Here is an 18,037-nt window from a genome sequence, read left to right on the forward strand (position 1 = left end):
AATTAATAAAAGGAATGGAGGAGCTCAGCTATGAGGAGAGATTAGCTGAACTGAATCTATTCTCCCTTGAGAAGAGACATTTAAGGGGGGATATGGTGACCCTGTATAAATATATAAACAGTCCATATAGAGAACTCTCTTCCCAGTTATTCACTTTGAGATCATTACAAAGAACAAGAGGGCACTCTTTGCATCTATATGAAAAGAAGTTTAAGCTCCGGATAAGGAATGGATTCTTCACTGTAAGGTCTGTAAAAATGTGGAATCGGCTCGCTCAGGAAGTAGTTTTAGAAACTACTATAGATTGATTTAAGAAAAAGCTGGATGTTTTTCTAGAAGCACAGAATATAACTGGGTATTAAGGCTTTAAAGTAGAGATAACAGAGACTGTTGATCCAGGGAACATCCGATTGCCTCGTGGAATCAGGAAGGAATTTTTCCCCTGTTGAAGCAAATTGTACCAAGGTTTTTTTTTTGCCTTCCTCTGGACCAACTATGTCCATAGGGTTTTATATCTGGGATATGTTTATTTCCCTAGTGGTTGATCTTGATGGACTTATGTCTTTTTTCAACCTAACCTACTATGTAACTATTACTGCTGCCTTTGTACTTACATCGATAGTAGAGAAATCCATCTTTAAAGTGGAACTTAAATTAAAAAAAAATCACGCCTATTTATCCTCACGGAGACTCATCCCGCCGGAGAAATCTTAATGTGGGTCCTGCACTACCCTGCTATCCATCTTCATCCTGGCATCTCCTTCTTCTGCCCTTTCTTCTAGCTACATCACCTGATCTCACACTGGGCAGGCACGAGATCAGGTGACAAAGCCTGCTGTAAAGGGTGTGCCGATCTCACTGAGCATGCGTGAGATTAGCATTTTTTCTTGTCAATTAAAATGTCCCTTCTGCACATACCTGAGATTGGCAATGCACGGGAGGGGCAGCCAGGATCTGCCTTTAAAAAAAAAGGGTGTTGCAGGAAAAAAAAAATAACATTATTGCTTTACATAATATAGAAATACAAAACAAACAATGTTTTTTTGGGGGCAGATAGAATTGTATTATTGATCAGTTCACAAAACACAATACAAAACATTAATTCAGGCCTTTTTACATAGTACGAAGTAAGTATGATAATTGTCCATATAACTTGGCACTGGACAAAACACAACTAATTCGCAACTGGTTAGTGGGCCTGCATAAGACCCCACCATCCATAAACAGTCACATAGGTGGACAGACCGCATACATGTAACTGTCGTACCTGATGCATTTTGCCCAAAGGTCTTCCTCAGGGGTAGTTGACCGTTTACAGATTTGTGGAGTATAATGCTCCACGTGACAGTATTATTTATGCTTAACTAAAGAACCCCAAAGGAATTGTAAAGATGTGATTGCTTAGTAGTTGTGGTCTGATATAGTGAAAATTGCCCGCTGAATATTTAATCTATTGTAGGGAGATAGCTGCAGCCGCATCCTCTCCTGTAGTCTGTAGTACGACATACGAAGTAGAGATGTTCAGGTTGGGTCTTAGCATTTTTCTCTCTCCCCTTAGAGAAAAATATTTATTCTGCATATGTTAAAGATGAATCACAATTTCTGCAGCTTCAGAGGTCAGGCATGTTTGAAGTAATATTTTTGTGTGTTAAGTCTATAGGTATGTCCATAGCCTGGTCACAGTTCCACTTTGGGTAGAACTAAAGTTTAAAATCAAACTATGTCCCTTTTGCAATAAAACAAACATACCTGCAATATTCTGTTTAATGCACAGTCAATAACCTTAAAATTTTACTAAAAGCTTTACAAAACTTTTCTTTGCATTAAACAAAAAATGTCTTCTCCAACTTATAAATATCTCACTCATTCACCATTTCCTTATACAAGAACATAAAAATCCTAGTGCATGCCTTTATAGGATCTTGCGTGGATAACTGTAACCTCCTCTTGCGTAGCCTTCCAAGGAACTTAATGCCACCTCTTTTTCTATTCCTTTAACAGGATGACAATGCTGTTAATTGTGTAACAAAATCACAGAGAAGTGTTCTGCAGACAGCTGTCATTGCCTAGTGGTCTACTTTACCTGTCAATGTTGTTATAGCACAGCACAGGTATAGTAAGGTTGGATCAGAATTTGATTTGCTCAAATTCCAAGTTCTAATCTGAAATCAGAATAGCTCTGATCCAAGTCAGAATTGATTCTGAACTGAACTATCTGACCCACTTTGGCACAACTGTGACCCAGAAACTTCCTTTGTTTATTTAGCAAACCAAAGCTTCTTCTCCCTTTAAATCAAAGACAGTGGGGGGAGCTTAGTGTGGCACTTTTCCCAACAGTGCAGGCTCCAGAGCAAAGTGGAGATAATCATTTTAATGGACTCAGGTACTTATTTTTTAAAAGGATTCTTTTCTTGGAAGTTATATTGGTAGGGCACACCTATTCGAACAGAGTAGATTTTTTGACTGTATTGCCACTAAAACAAATAAAAATGTAAGCCTAACAAAACCAAAACAAACCCTTTGTCATTAGATTTCTGTTTCACATGTGTAAAATGACTGTAAAATTGGACTGTGTAAAATACCTACACAGTATACCACATCTACTACTGTACATATAGTTATTGCCCACTATCCTGATCATTGGATGGCCTTATCTGTTCAGTGAGTAATTCACTAACATCTACAGGCTACATATTGGTTGTTGCAAACTGAAGGCCAAAACTTAGAGAAGGGGTGTCAAATTCAAATACACAGTTAGCCAAAATTAAAAACTTGAAACTGAAATAGCACCACTACAATTCCCTGCGTCTAAGAAAACAGTCTATTGCGGGGCTTAATGTTATGAGTGGCTGGAAAGCCCTCATTACTGAAGAAGCACCGCACTACAATTCCCTGCATCTATAAAACAGTCCACACATAGGCAGAGAGGCCGTTGGTCTTTAGACACAAGTGATGCCAGAAATTGTAGTAGCGGCACTATTTAAATGCTGCAATGGGCCAGCTGCAATTCATATTTAGGATTCCTTTGGGGGCCAAAAAAATAAGCAAATGCTCCACTGAATCTATGCCTTGGAAAAGTCCACTGGTAGTAAAGAATATCTTTGTTTTTGTATTTATTTATTTTTGATATTCTAGGAAATAACTAAGTTGTTGAACCATTTCTATTGGTCTTTTTTCAACTTTTGCTTTTTTTAATTTTACTCAGTGCTGCATATGGCCTTTTTTGTTAAGTATTCCACCAACTCACCCACACCAGGAAAGTTTTCTTTTCCACTTCTGCTTACACAGGAAATATGATGGATGGTGAGAATACAAATATAACAATAAAAGTCTTTATGCTGAACACCTTAAACTATCTCCAATTAAAGATGCTGACACCGTTTCACCATTATCCAATTAAAAATAGCACAAGAGAGCAACTCTGTCAGGTCTCTGTTTCAGTCTTTCCTTGAACAGATGATAATAAAAAAAAATTAGTATATTAATTTCCATTTTCAAGAATACAACTCTGCCAGAGGTGCTGGGAACTGTAAAGTCCTACCAAATTCCATCAGAACAGTAAAAAATTCCAAGTCTGGAGCATATTCTTCTGAATAACCTACTAAGTAATAACCTATTCCACTGTGGGGACATGTCAGTGCCACGCAAGACAGGACCATACCCACCGCTCCACGTTTGTACCATCACATGGACCTGGCTACATAAAGTGCAGGATGGTTTGGTTTGAAAAATAATGTTAGTTTGGCATCCCTTTAAAAGGGTGGAGCAGACTCCCCATGTTTTTATTAAATGAGCTGGTTTCCACCAACATGTATAGAAGGGGCTGTGCCACCAGTAGCATGGTCAAAAACGTTCAGTTGACATGCCAGAAAATGGCTGGAAATGTATTACTATGAAGAAGGAAGTGGAGGAGGAGGAAGATGACCCTGTCAGCATTCATGCTATGAGAAACACTTGCAAATGTATTAAGAACAATGGTTATGCATTGGCTGCATGTAACCAGAAAAATCTGCTGTAAATTTACCTATATGTTCCTAATCAGTAGAAGCAGAAAATGTGGTCTTGGAAAATCCTGTATTCCTCTTTTTATATATTTATTTTTTTGTTTTTAACTTATTTTTGCTAGTTAGCAGTAGCAGAAAATGCCACCTTGGCAAACATTGTATATTAACTTTTTATTTTATTTTTTACCAGTTGCAGAAAATGCAGCTATGGCAAATGCTGTATGCCTTTTTATTGTAATTTTTATTTCTATCTCTCCATATTGTCTGCTCCAAGCTGACTCTATCTCACTCCGTCAGTCACTACTAGCAGCATAATAGCTTAAAATGACTTGCAAACACTCTACTTTTTCTTTTAATATAGCTAGGAAGCTTTCTCTATCTACCAAAGCAGAACATTTTGTGTTATTTCCTTTTATTTACTTTCTAATCCTATCTTTTCCTATTAGCTGCTCCAAACTGACCCTATCTCAATCACTACTCCATCTTAGCACAAAAAAGCAAGCACTATCGTTGTGTGTTATTAATTTATTTTTTACTCTCTAATCCTATTTCTCCTTATTAGCTACTCCAAATTGACCATATCTTTCTAACACAGAATTTATTGGCACCTTGTGTTGCTTTGCTCTGTTTTCACAGAGGACAACCTTTGTGAGGTCAACCCTCTGTAGAAGATGGAGGTATGTGTGCTACTGCGGCTTTGTGTCCCAAATCTGGGATTTAGCTCCTGACTTGGAATGGTAAAATTTTGAGCTCTGATTCAAGCTCAGAAAAGCTGAAATGAGGAGTGGAATCAACTCCAGCTGGATTTTTCTGACTATCTATACTCCCTATGTATTTTTAACTATGTTTACAATAGTTTTATCATTGTTATCTGAAAGTACACTGCTGTCTGAAGCTAGCTGTTTAGCAACTAAGTTGGACCTCCTTCTCCCAAATCTTCCTCCTAGAACTAGCAGCTGTAATATCAGTTAAAATGTTCCCCTTACTGATGTAAGCTGCTTCTTTCAATAAAATGTTTGCCCTGGAATGCCTAATTTATTTAGAGGGGCCAATGAACAGCAAATTGTTGCATTTTGATTTTGGTATTTCAAGAAGCATGTACTAAGAGAAACATTGGTTTCCTGGCTTTTATGAAAATCCAACTCTTAAAGCAACTTTTTTTGTGTTTGTGTTTATTACTATTATTGTTTCCATGTTCATTAGCGCTAAACAGTTGTAATTTTTTTTCTCCCCTTCACCCTTCCCACCATTATTTATTGAACAGATTAGGTTGCATAAAACATGCAGATAAATGAATGGTCATTTAAGTCTTAAAGCGAATCTTAATATTAGTACTTTTTAGTTATATATTTTACTTATTAGTATTTTACAGGCATGACAGAATTCAAAGGTTTTGCAGATCGGGATATAAGAAAACAATTGTCTGGTCCTTAGCAGATTCTAAAATAATCACAACAAATGCCATGTTACACGTGTCGTTATTTATTTAACAAAGAAAGTATACCCATACCATTTCCATTAGAGGGTAAGAACTTAATTCATTGATCATTAGCAAATGTGACCACTTCTATAAAGCAAACGGTTTGGCAGTTTGGTGGTCTGGAGCATTCAGGTGTGTTTTAACACAATGCCAAGGAGGAAAAATATCAACAATTATCTATGAGAAGCAATTGTTGCTGCCCATCAGTCTGGGAAGGGCTATAAGGTCATTTCCAAATAAATTTAAGGCAATCATTTCACAGTGAGAAAGATTTTTCACAAGTGGAAAACACTTAAGGCAGTTACTAATCCTACCAGGAATAGACATCCCAGCACATTAACTCCAAGGTCAAGGTTTATGCTAAGAGAAATTGTAAAAAACACAAGAACTGAATCTCAGACTCTACAGGCCTCCCTTAACATGGTATATGTTAGCATTCATGACAGTACAGTTAGAAAATAATATGAACAAGTATGGCTTTGAATGGAAGGGTTGCTGGGAAAAAAACTCTTCTCTCTAGGAATGTGGCATTATAGAATAGGTTTGCAAAGTTGCATCTGAAGAAACCACAAGACTTATAAAAGAATGTTGAGAGCAGAATGGAGATGTATGGGCATATTGCACGCTTAGTGAAAACCAAACACAACATATCAGCACAAACACCTCATTCCAACTGCCAAGCATAATGGAGGAGGGGTGATGATTTAGGCTTGTTTTGCACTCAGAGGACATAAGTACCTTGCAGTCATTAAGTTGACTATGAACTCCTCTGTCAACAGGACAATATGAGAACCTCACAGTGTGCAATGAGATCAGAGCAAGTCTTTTCGGAGCCTGTACAACTGTGCAAGACAGAAGGTAAGTTTATTATCTCTTAATAGCAATAATAGGGCTGAATGGATACAAATTATGACTACAGATCAAATAGGATTGAAGCATTTTATTTGAATATTTTTGCTTCATTTAAATATTTTAATAAAATTTTTTCACTTACCTTTCTTCTGCTACAGAATCACATAGTTATTTTCCCTTCACTACCCTGCAACTTTGCCTGACTGCCAATACCAGACATAATAACCTGAAATTTCCAGGCATGGGGTAGCATGTGGCTTACTCACTAAAAGGAAAAGAGGAATAGTTAAAGGAAGGTGATTATATATTCCTTTCGTAAGAGAAAAGTTAAGGGCCTGTGTTATAAAAGCTTTGAGCTTCTCTTGATGATTTCACTTTAACATCACTTTCCTAGGCGTAAGTGGTTTTTCATCATTAACTGACAGGTGTATTTGCCCTTCAGTTAACCTCTTACTTGAATTACACCTGCTTCATGCATGTTTTCAATTCCAGAAGACATGTATGGGAATTCACAAAGCAAACAGAAGCCCATCAACACAAACCCTGCTTTATTGGAAAAATCTCAAATGAAAAAAATGTAACTTTCGTGTATATTTTTTTTGTAGCAATTCAAGATTTACACAATAACCAACGGCCACAGTGTTCAAGCTGGGGATTGGCTGCTCGGGCAACAATTGCTGTTTTGTGGGAAGGCAGGGCAAGCAATATATGTTCTTAGTGGTGTTGCTATAGACTTCTGATGTGTACTTTAGGCCCAGACTCTTGTATCCTGTTATGCACAAATCTGCATTCCATCTATTCACAGAACAGCTCACACCCTTCAGTGACAGACCCCATTAGTAAGGGACCCTTTTTAATTGGTAGACTCTCTTAAATGCAGAACATTCAATGACACCACCAGTGACACACTCAGTGACAGACCACTCCTCGGTGCAAACTCCCACTAGTGGCAGACCTACCTTCTCCCATTAATAGCCACTCCAGTATAGAACCCCTCAGCATTAGACCAGTGACAGACTCCTCAACAGTGACAGACCCCCCATCCCTTCCTCTAGTGACAAACTCTACAGTGAAGAACCCCTCAGTGCAGACTCCCATCAGTGGCAGACCACCCTCTTCTAGTGACTGACTCCCTTAGTGCAGAAACCCCACCAGGTAAAGACCACTAGGCCCCAGAGACAAACCCCTTCAGTGCAGGCCCCCCTCCCCCCGTGACGCATTCCCCCTCTCAATGCAGACCACTTAACAGTTACAAAAGCCCTCCTCCTATGTTGACTGTCCCCTTGATTGTGAGCTCACCCCTTTTCCCAATTACCTTAACCTGCATTACCATGCTGACTGCCATCTTTTCAAAGCTGTGGGGAGCTTCAGCAGGATTGTATATTGGGCCTGGACTAGGGCTAACAGTGTTATCCCACTTCAATTCCCTGCTAGCACAGCCCCTTGCTGTGGGTCTGTATGCTGTGGTCATTTAATATCTTTCCATCATGCCATTCCGCAGCCATAGAGGTTCGTATGGGCCCTTCGGGTACAGAGACCTAGCCGCCATTGAGGCCCCTGTTCCAATACCAGTATTTGCTCTCTTACACCAGCAGGTACTATGTATTTATTTGAAGATCTGGAAGTAGATTAAGTTGATGGGGACTGTGAAAAAAGTAACTAATAGCTGCTTATCATTTCTCTCCTTAAGTAAATTTGTTACTTTGCCTTGTGCAAAGTAACTGTTATATTTAATATTTATTGGGCTAAAATGATGTAATTTGCTTTAATAATGGGGCTGAAATATTTCATGCACAGATTACTATAAATATTAAAATTTGATTGGCTGCTATAGGCAAAGTCAACCTCTGCATGTTTTAGCTGTAATTGCAATATATAAGACATCCTAATTCCTGTTTATTGGTAGAATCATTTAGGTATGTATGGAACGTAAGTATGTTATTAATTAGTTAGCAATTACAAAAAAAAGCCGTTCTAACATGAAATTTAAATGTGTAATTGAAACTAATGTTGAGAAAAAAAATGAATGCTTACTGAAAAAAATAGGCAAAATGCATGCTAATTGTTGGGTCTTGTGCTCTACAATTGTCTCCCACATCTCTAATATGCAAATTAGCACATTCAGATGCACATGTGTATTTGTATTCAATTAGCATCACACACAGATACATTATGCTGCTTTGTGGAAGCTGCTATTCTCTCTCTTGTGGAACACTGCTATGTAATAGACTCAACGTTTTTTTTTCTTAAATCCTTTTATAATTATTATGCAAATAGAAAGTACAGTATTTCTGTTCTTTGCCTGATGTTCTGATTTCAGATCATTCTTTTCTGCCGTTGACACTAGGCAATTTAGTAAAAGGAATATTGCACTTTGAGTATATGATTTGCTCTTCTAGGAGTTATTTTGTGTAGATCTCCAAGGAAGAAAGAAATTGTACTGAAGGCTATTTTCATATTGGAATATAAATATGATGTTTATTTGGAACATATTGAACAAAAACTTTCATCCCTTAAAAAGGTACTTTAATAATGTATCTCCACTTTTTCCAGGGATAAAGAAAACTCCCTTGAGTTTAGGGTAGTTAGGTATTTTATTTTAAAAAATTAATTACAATATTTGTTGGATCCTGTTTGGATTTTGTGTTGTTGGTCAGTGTGTTGGTGGGTGATTGTTTGAATATTGTCCCAGTAATGCTTACTTTATGTTAGTGAATGATGCTGTAATATATTACTCAATTGACATTTTCCTCTCCATTAGTAAATATTCCACTGACTGATATGGCCCACATTCACTCATATTTTCACTTGCCTCCCTACTTGATTTGCTTGTCAAATTTCCTATATTCAGATACATGATTTTGCCCATTTTTATATAAAATTCACTAAAGGAATATAGACCTAAACAAGATTCACACAGGTAAAAATGTTATACTCCAGATCTCACCCAAAATCTGTTCCTTTCAATGGTATTTTTACAATTTATAACTCAAATTGTGATTTCCCATGGGGAAAGTCAGACTCCGTGTGGGTCTTTTTGTCAATAAAGAGAGCTGAAGCTGTTCCCTCTATAGCACCGCCTTCCCAATATTGAGAGATGCATGGCCTGATATTCACATAGCATGGGTACAGCATGCTTGCTGTCTATTTTCCTAGGGAAATACCAACCTATCTTGCATGTCAGACTGATATTGAGAACACACTGTATTAATTGATAAAAAAACAACACCATGTACCACTCTAAGGCATTAAGCATGTTATTAAACCCTCGACCCCCTCCCCCATAACAGCGCCCAGTTACCCATTCTTTAAGTATTACTACTAAGGGCCTTACTAGCCCTTAAAAATACGATTTTAAAAGCAAAGTTTGCCCCCCCTAAACATATTGGAGCCTGCTAACATTATGGGGGTAGGTTCAAGCATCACCATACAGAAGTAGCAAGAAGCTCTACTGTCCGTTCCAGAATCAATGGACATTTGACCTGGAAAAATTACAATAAGGCACAATTCAGTCAGTAAGGGTTTAGTTTTAAATACAGGGAATCCTGTATGAAAAGGCAGATCAAGTTTCTTTTTGCCGATTTTATAAATATACTCCTGATAAAAGCTGGGAAATGTTGGTGCAAAACAGTAATACCCTGTTTGAATTTGTAAAATAGGACCTATGTATTTAAATGGCTCCTCCTTATCTAAAAATTTAGTGCAGCATTGGCAAAACCTGTGCTTTATTCTGTGAATTTTGCATGTCTTTTTTGTTTGCCCTAGCCATGTTCAGCTACTGCTGATCTTTCAACAATCACTTTGAAAACTCTTCCCTTTAGGTTTACAGGTTTGCTAGAGTTCTCTGTAAGCAATAGCATTTGTTCATTGTACCTCTATGCTGCACTGTACTTGTTTCTGTTACTTTGTGTTGTCTAGTGTCTTAGTCTGCCTTTTGCCTCCTAGTCATAGAGGTGGCTGGCTCCAGGATTTATATGGCAAATGTCACCAATTCAACTCCACTGTAGAGTTTCCGCACTTGTGTGCCTGTGTTAGGCTGTATCCTGTTCTATTATCTGTGGGTTTTTAGGTATGTATATATGTGTACCCAAATCTACCTACCTAAAACTAGGAACAAAAATTTTGCCTAGAAAAAGCTTTAATAGAGCGTTTATATCTTTTATCGCTGCTTGCCAATAATTTGTCTGTTGGACTGCTTTATGTCCTGTTCTCTCTATGTAATAAATAATCTTTTCCTATCTTGCTGTTTACTATCCTATGTCCCTATATCTTTTACAATGGCTGTAATTCTTTGCCTATATATTATAAGAGCTATATTCCCATTGCTGTTTATTGAACAAAATGTTTCAGCATTAGCTGAGTATCAGTAGGAATATCTAGTATTAACAGAAAAAGTAGCTCCTATAGATTGAAGTGCTCACAAATATATACTATCAGGACCTGTGGCTTGGTGCCAAAAAATTCTGTTGGCATTTGTATAGTGATAGTTTTTTGTATTTTTCTCCTTGTTAAAATAATTTATAGACCTACATACTTGATGCCTAAATTTAGATCAGGGTTTCTAAAATGTATATGGCATGATGATTCTCCACCGCTAGAGGAGGCATGGCCGTCCCTGACCCTGTATTGTATCACCAGGCAGTACACCTTGCTAGACTTGTGGACTGGTGCAGACACAAAGCTTATAAACAATGGGTTTAGTTAGAAGATTCCATATCACAAAACCCTGTAGAAATGGCCACTTGGTTATCATCACCAGACATACTCTTGCTGTATAAACACCCCCTCATTGGAGCCACCTTATGTATGACCCCCAAGTTCCTCACTTCCCAAGCGGTTCAAAATTACTGTTTTTCATTGTCACCTATCCTGGGACACCCATATCTACCAAGTGGTACAAGTGATCCAGTGTTCAAATCATGGATTAATAGCGAGATATGTCATGCCTCCCACTTCTTGGTAGATTCTGGCTGGTCCTTGCTAGAGTCTAATACACAAGACTCAGAACTTCCCACACTAGGAATATGGAGAACGATACAACTCACCTACCTCTTGCATTGTCTCCTTCCTCCACAAACCTTTTGTCGGCCAATAACTTCATTGGAGACCATCTACGCTTCATCAGGTTCCCTCTGGGGAGCCCTATCATACACATACAAGCATCTACTTGACTCCCAAGATCCAAATGCTCCCCCTTTCATTGAAAAATGGGAACATGATATAGGTACTTAGTCTTCAGAGGAACAAGGAAAGACTGTCCTATATATCGGTCATAAGCCTTCAATAAGTAACAAGTATCAGGAATCCAACTACAAATTACTTACAATATGATATCATACTCCAATTAGGTTGTCAATTATGTATCCACAAACAGACCCCCACATGCTGGCACTGTGCAATAAGTCCTAATACATTATTCTACATTCTTAGGACATGCCCCTCTCTGTCCTTATACTGGCCAGAAGTAGAAAATCACAAACACAAACTCATTGATATAGACATGCAAAATAATCCCGAGGTAAATCCTGTTGTAAAAACTCTACAAGCGATCTTTAGTCTGACATCTAAAAAATACATCAAAGGCCTATATTTAAGCCTTTTGGAAATATTCATCTCCTCCCACTCTAACACAACGGATGGAAGACTTGGGCCCTGATTTATTAAAGCCCTCCACGGCTGAAGAGAATACACTTTCACCAGTGAATCTGGGTTTTCCAGCAAACCTGGGATAGATCTGGTCCAGGATTCAAAGCATTTTCTAGCAAATAGCAAATGACATTGAAAAAATCCATTCCAGGTTTGCTGGATCACCCAGCTTCACTGGTGAAAGTGTATTCTCTCCAGCATTGGAGAGCTTGAATAAATCAGGCCCTTGGTGTCTACAGATGATCGGAGTGCACAGAGGTTCACTCAGACATGGTTTTACTGGGTACAGTTTACTTATACGTCTGAATATTGTTCTGTTATAATTATAACATAATGACATAATGTAATTGAACTTTTGAAACCTCTAAACAAGCCCCCCTCCATTCCTCCCTTCCTCCTCCCTTCCGCCCCCTATACTAACATATTTTCTTCCTTTTCCTTCTTTCCCATGTTCCCATGATTCCTTTTACTCATAGTATGTTACACCTGTAATCACCAAATTATTGTTTCTCAGATGTTGGATTTAAAAAAACGATTTAAAAAAATATTAATTTATAGAAATTTATGTCTCTAATGTTTCTTTTACTTCTGCCATGTGGCATATTTTTTGCTAAAACAACACTTGCACACTTCTACTTTCATTTTTTATTGGTTCCATCAGCCAGTGAATAGTTCCCAGGTGTTATTGTGAAGCCTTATTAATTTGGTCAATGACATCACTCAGGATTCCTAGCACAATAACCTCATCGATCTCCCATTTAGTGACACGTCTACTACAGATCTATTTCTTGGAATATAAAGAAACATTCTTTTTAAAGTCAATAAGTATGTGTGTGCTTTTTAATATAATATGGAGATGACAGCCAGTAGGTTGAGGTTCACAAAGCAGATTTAACAGAATTTGCCTTTCAATGTCAAGAAAGGCAACAAAACATGCCAAATACACAGAGCTCTGTGATCACCAGCAATCATGAGTATGGGAAGCAGACAGACATGGCATGGTTATACTTCCTTTCACCCTTTTATTTTATCACATTAGAATTTCTCTGGAAGCCAATCAGGTAAAAATACAACTGTGGCCAACTGCATGCTGCAACTGTTTGCAAACACTTCTAAAATGCTACTGAATACTCCTGTATGCTTAGTGAGCATCCAGAAGTGGTTAACAGTGTGGCTTTCAACCCTCCATCTGAATTTGGCCCTAATCTCCAACTCTATTACTTTAAAACCATAAAACTGTGAAATATATATATATATATATATATTCATGCACACTTTGGCTAACAAATACTTTACTTAAATGTAATAAAGTTTAACTTTCTTAAAAACAAAAAATGTGCTACTTACATTCACTGTATAAATGCATACAATAGCACGTGGATCTAGGGAGTTGTCTGCCTGCAGAGAGGGAAGCAAGAAGATTTTTTTCCTCCTAAAGCTAATTATACTGTACTTTACACATTTCCCTTTTCCCCTGGATAGAATGGGATTTTAAAAAAATCAAAGTCGGAACAAAATGGGTTAAATTATTTTTTTTTTGCAAACCAGCTATCTGTAATTCATGATGATCTCTGAGTGTATGAAAAATGTTTCCGAATAAATTTGTGGTATCAAAACAATTCTGCAAAATATGCTGTTTAGGAACTTGAAATAACTCAAATTGTGCAAGTGAATTACAGTTGGCTGGGAGATATATTACATTCATAGTATGAGATGTACTAAACAATGAGTATATAGTGCTTTCTATTCACTTTGAAACTGGCCAACTTTTGGATATTCTGGTATTCTGGAATGTTCCCTGATGTGGCCTCAATTCCTTATTGACATGACATGGCTTGTGCTAAATCTTCTAATTCTGGTGGATCGGGCAACAATCTCCTGCATGTGAATTGAAGCAGGCAACTCTCACCCAACTCTCATGGCCCTCTGGATAGGCAGTAATCAGGGCATTGAGACATTTCGCCTTAGCTGCACCAACACTGATAGCTTCCTTAACTTAATTTTCCTTAACTTCATATTCCAGTGATAGTTGCCTTTAGAACAAAAGTCAGGGTAAATCTTCACAAAAAGAACACAATGGGCTCTAAAATCCTCTAATCCTGTTAAAAACTGTCCTAAACTTTAACCACATTACTTGTGCTATAGGTGTCACACGAGATTCATTATTGCCTTGTAAATATTAAGCATTTATTTTGTGTAATTGGAACAGACAGTCATTTTGTATGCAAAACCCTGTACAGTTGGTAGCGGTTTCTGAAAATAATTCAAGCATATACCCCAAATGAACTATTAAGCATGGATCAGCAATCAATTCACTTATTTCTGGAGATGTACCTGCAGTTTTGTGCCAAATGCTGTTGTGAGAGAAGGATCTCCTGAAAGACAATCTCTTGTATTGTTATAGCTCACTTACTAAATCTGTTAGGACTATTTAGTAAACATGCCTTTGATATAAAACCTAATTTGATGAACTCATCATCATACAGATGAGCTGTGCCTCCATTATCCATAATATATCCACCATAACGTACCTCACGGAGCCATCCCACATCGTACACATGCAGCAAAATTGTCATAGGAAGAAATTTGCATATTTGTATTAAAATGTGGTCGTTTATGCAGCTATATACTTCCAGAAATCTCTTTTGCTGTGCTAAACAACTGCAACAAGAGTCTCAGCACTGGCATCAAGAATTATTGCTAGATTAGTCTTAACAGGATTGCTACCAGCACCAAGTATCTGCAATTTTGACTGGTATTGTTGGATAATTCTACATGTAGAATCAAGTTCCCATACATATAGAAGGGTAGTTGCAACACATCATACACACGCAACATTTCTAACCTGTTCAATTAATGTTGCCATGAGAGTTGGGTGAGAATTTCCTGCTTCAATTCACATGCAGGAGATTGTTGCCTGATCCACCAGAATTAGAAGACTTAGCACCTGCCATCTAATGTCAATGAGCAATTATGGCCACATCAGGGAACCTTTAGCAGATTGTGAACCTGATATTTTGTTTGTGTGCAGAGTGTGAATAGACCTTTTCTGTCTAATTGTAAGGTGTAATAGTATACTATTGCTAGATCAAGGCCACAATATGAAGGTTGTTAGTGCAGTTCTTTTTGTAGAAATAGAATTGACCCTGCAGAAACCAGAAATTTTAGATTGTGGTTTGATAGTGGCAGGCTGGTAGGTGAATAAATTATTTATCACCTACCAGTCATACAATGACATACATGGACCCACATCCCACAGTGCTTTAAAACATAGAGCCGTCATCAAATTTCAACAAACAGCATGTACAATACCTGGGTAACAAACAGGCATCTGTTACATTAAAAGCAATGACATAGGCAATAAAAACCTAGTCTGTTTCCTTTACCTCCACTCCTCCGTTATGGCCAGAAAAAGGTGCTGGAGGAAGAAAAGTCTTTCATCTGGCTATCTATTCTCCAGAACTGGCATACCATTTTGGCTGCTGAGTGAATGGAACAGCATTGCTGTTAATGCTGTTTGATATTTAGAGAGTTCCCAGATATAAAAATCGACCACAAAAATTACGCCAATACATCAAAACATATGGTGTGTGGTAAATTGCAATATATATTATATTTTTTAATTTGTTTTGTTTCAGTATACTTTAATTCAAAATGTAATACATTTAGTCTTTAATGCACTGCTAAAAATTAAAATCACAGGCCAATATTAGTAATGCTAGAATACTTTTATACAATCTACTATGATAATAATAAACAGCCATGCACAATTTATGCCTTGGATTACAGCAAAATAAAATACTGCACAAAATATAAAAATTTAGGAATAAACTGTATATTTTTTTTAAAAAAAGGAACACAAATTTGTGTAGGGGTATCACCAATTTTTCTAGAACACCATTTTTATCTTAACAGAGAGTGGAATTATAAAGGTTCCTATCTGATATTAGAAGACACGGCTGATAGCAAAGTCAGTTCTGCAGGGTCAATTCTATTCCCACAAACAATGCATCTCTCCAATTAGCTTGTTCAGAAGTGCTCTCCAGTAAAGTAATTGTCCTACTTTTAGTATCATTCTATAATAATCAATATGGCTGGCTTTCCTTATATCACAACAAAATACACCAGTGATTATACATGCAGCTACAGTAACTTTAAAGATTTGTTTATCCTGGCTTATCCTCTAGCCCTGCACACACATTTCTTACCTTATTGCTGTTATTTATAAGGGTAAAGAGATAATTCACTCTTTGCCCTAAGATCATTAACAACATATTTTTTCTTAATGATCTATTCACCTTAATAAAAGATCTTAGAAAGGCTTACACATTAATATACCATACTGTTTGTATATATCAATAAATTACCTTTTAAACTCAGATTGATAGGCAGCAACAGCAACATTTGGTTTTCTAAGATCATTGCTGATGTTTCCTCCTTGGTATTGTGTTAACACACACATGAATACTCCAGACCAGCAAACTGACATACTTTTATAGAGGTGATCACATTTGCTGATGATCAATTAGTGCATCTGGTTAGCAGATCCTGGCCACTACTTTTATTCCTATGGAAGTGGTAAGGGTGCATTCTACTGTTGACACACTGCTTCTTCCTTTTCGACATAGTCCTTGTTAAATAAATAATGGCACAGTATAATATGCGATGTGTTGTTGTTCATCTAAATTTGTACTTACCTACTTTTTAGACCTGCTAAGGATGAGATTGTTTTTTATTATGTCCTGATAGACAAAGTTTGCACTTCCTTTTCCTCTACAGTGGACTTAAATGATTTTTTAGTATGATGGGCAGTATAGTTGGCTCAGTGGTCAGCACTCACGCCTTTGCAGCACTAGGTCACAGGTTCATATCCGTGCCAGGACACTATATGCAGGGAGTTTGTATGTTCTCTCTGTGTTTGCTTGGGTTTCCTCGAGGTACTCTGCTTTTCTCCCACATTCCAAAAACTTGCAGTTAGGTTAATTGACTTTCCCTCAAAAACTGTCCTTAGACTATGTTAATGACAGATGACTACAATACATACATTAGATTGTGAGCCTCTTTGAGGGACAGATAGTGATATGACAATGAACGTTGTAAAGTGTTGCGTAATATGTCAGCGCTATATAAATACTGCCTAATAATAATATTTAGCTTACCGTGATTTCATTATCAACAAATTTAAAATCTGTTATATTCTCAACCCCACAAAATATTATATTTACTTTGCATATAGTTGTCTCAGTGAAAAACTACCGGTAAGGTTTGGTTGGTTTAAAAAATTTGATCCAATTTCCAGTAATCTCCTTTGTAAGTCACCAATGTATCTAGTCACACCCAATGAAGAGAGCTACTAGAGGGAGAATTGTCTGAGTAATTCTGTGCTGATGATAAGAGAACGTTATCATAAACAACACATGCATGCCTATATTAGTTTAATTTAAATTATATTTAATGTTGGTGGAACATTTTGTGCTCCAGGGTGAATAGGTGACAGGAGGGATGCTGACGGCTGAATCTGGGAATTATAACCTTGACTTTTGGAGAGCTTTGCAACATTTACTTATGTGCCTCCCCACTGAATATAAGGGTAGCCACCCGAAAATGCAGTTTGAAGGTTTGTGTAATGGTGATGGTTCCACCAGGCACTCTATCCCAATACTGTATGTGGAATTGATTGCTGCTTCTGCTTGTTTCTCACCCACAAAGCATGGGAGGCGGAATTAGGGTACACATTGGATGCCGAACAGGAGGCTAGGATATTTACACAGGAGCTAAGTTATAAAATTTTGTCCATATGGTACAGGACCCTGGAGAGATTGCATATTTTCTTTCTGGAGGTCTCTGAAGTATTGGCGTTGTGAGCGGGGAAAGGGTACCATGCTCCACATTTTCTGGTCATGCCCCCTTTACGCACCTTCTGGGAGCAAGTGAGATCCCTCATGCAAAGGGTCACTACTCATAACATACCAGATGATCTGGGGTTCTTCCTATTACACCACAATATAATATCAGAAAAGGTGTATAGGAGGTCAATTATACGACATCTTGTGGT

Source organism: Pyxicephalus adspersus, chromosome 2 (assembly GCF_032062135.1).
Source record: "Pyxicephalus adspersus chromosome 2, UCB_Pads_2.0, whole genome shotgun sequence".
In the NCBI taxonomy this organism is placed as follows: Eukaryota; Metazoa; Chordata; class Amphibia; order Anura; family Pyxicephalidae; genus Pyxicephalus; species Pyxicephalus adspersus.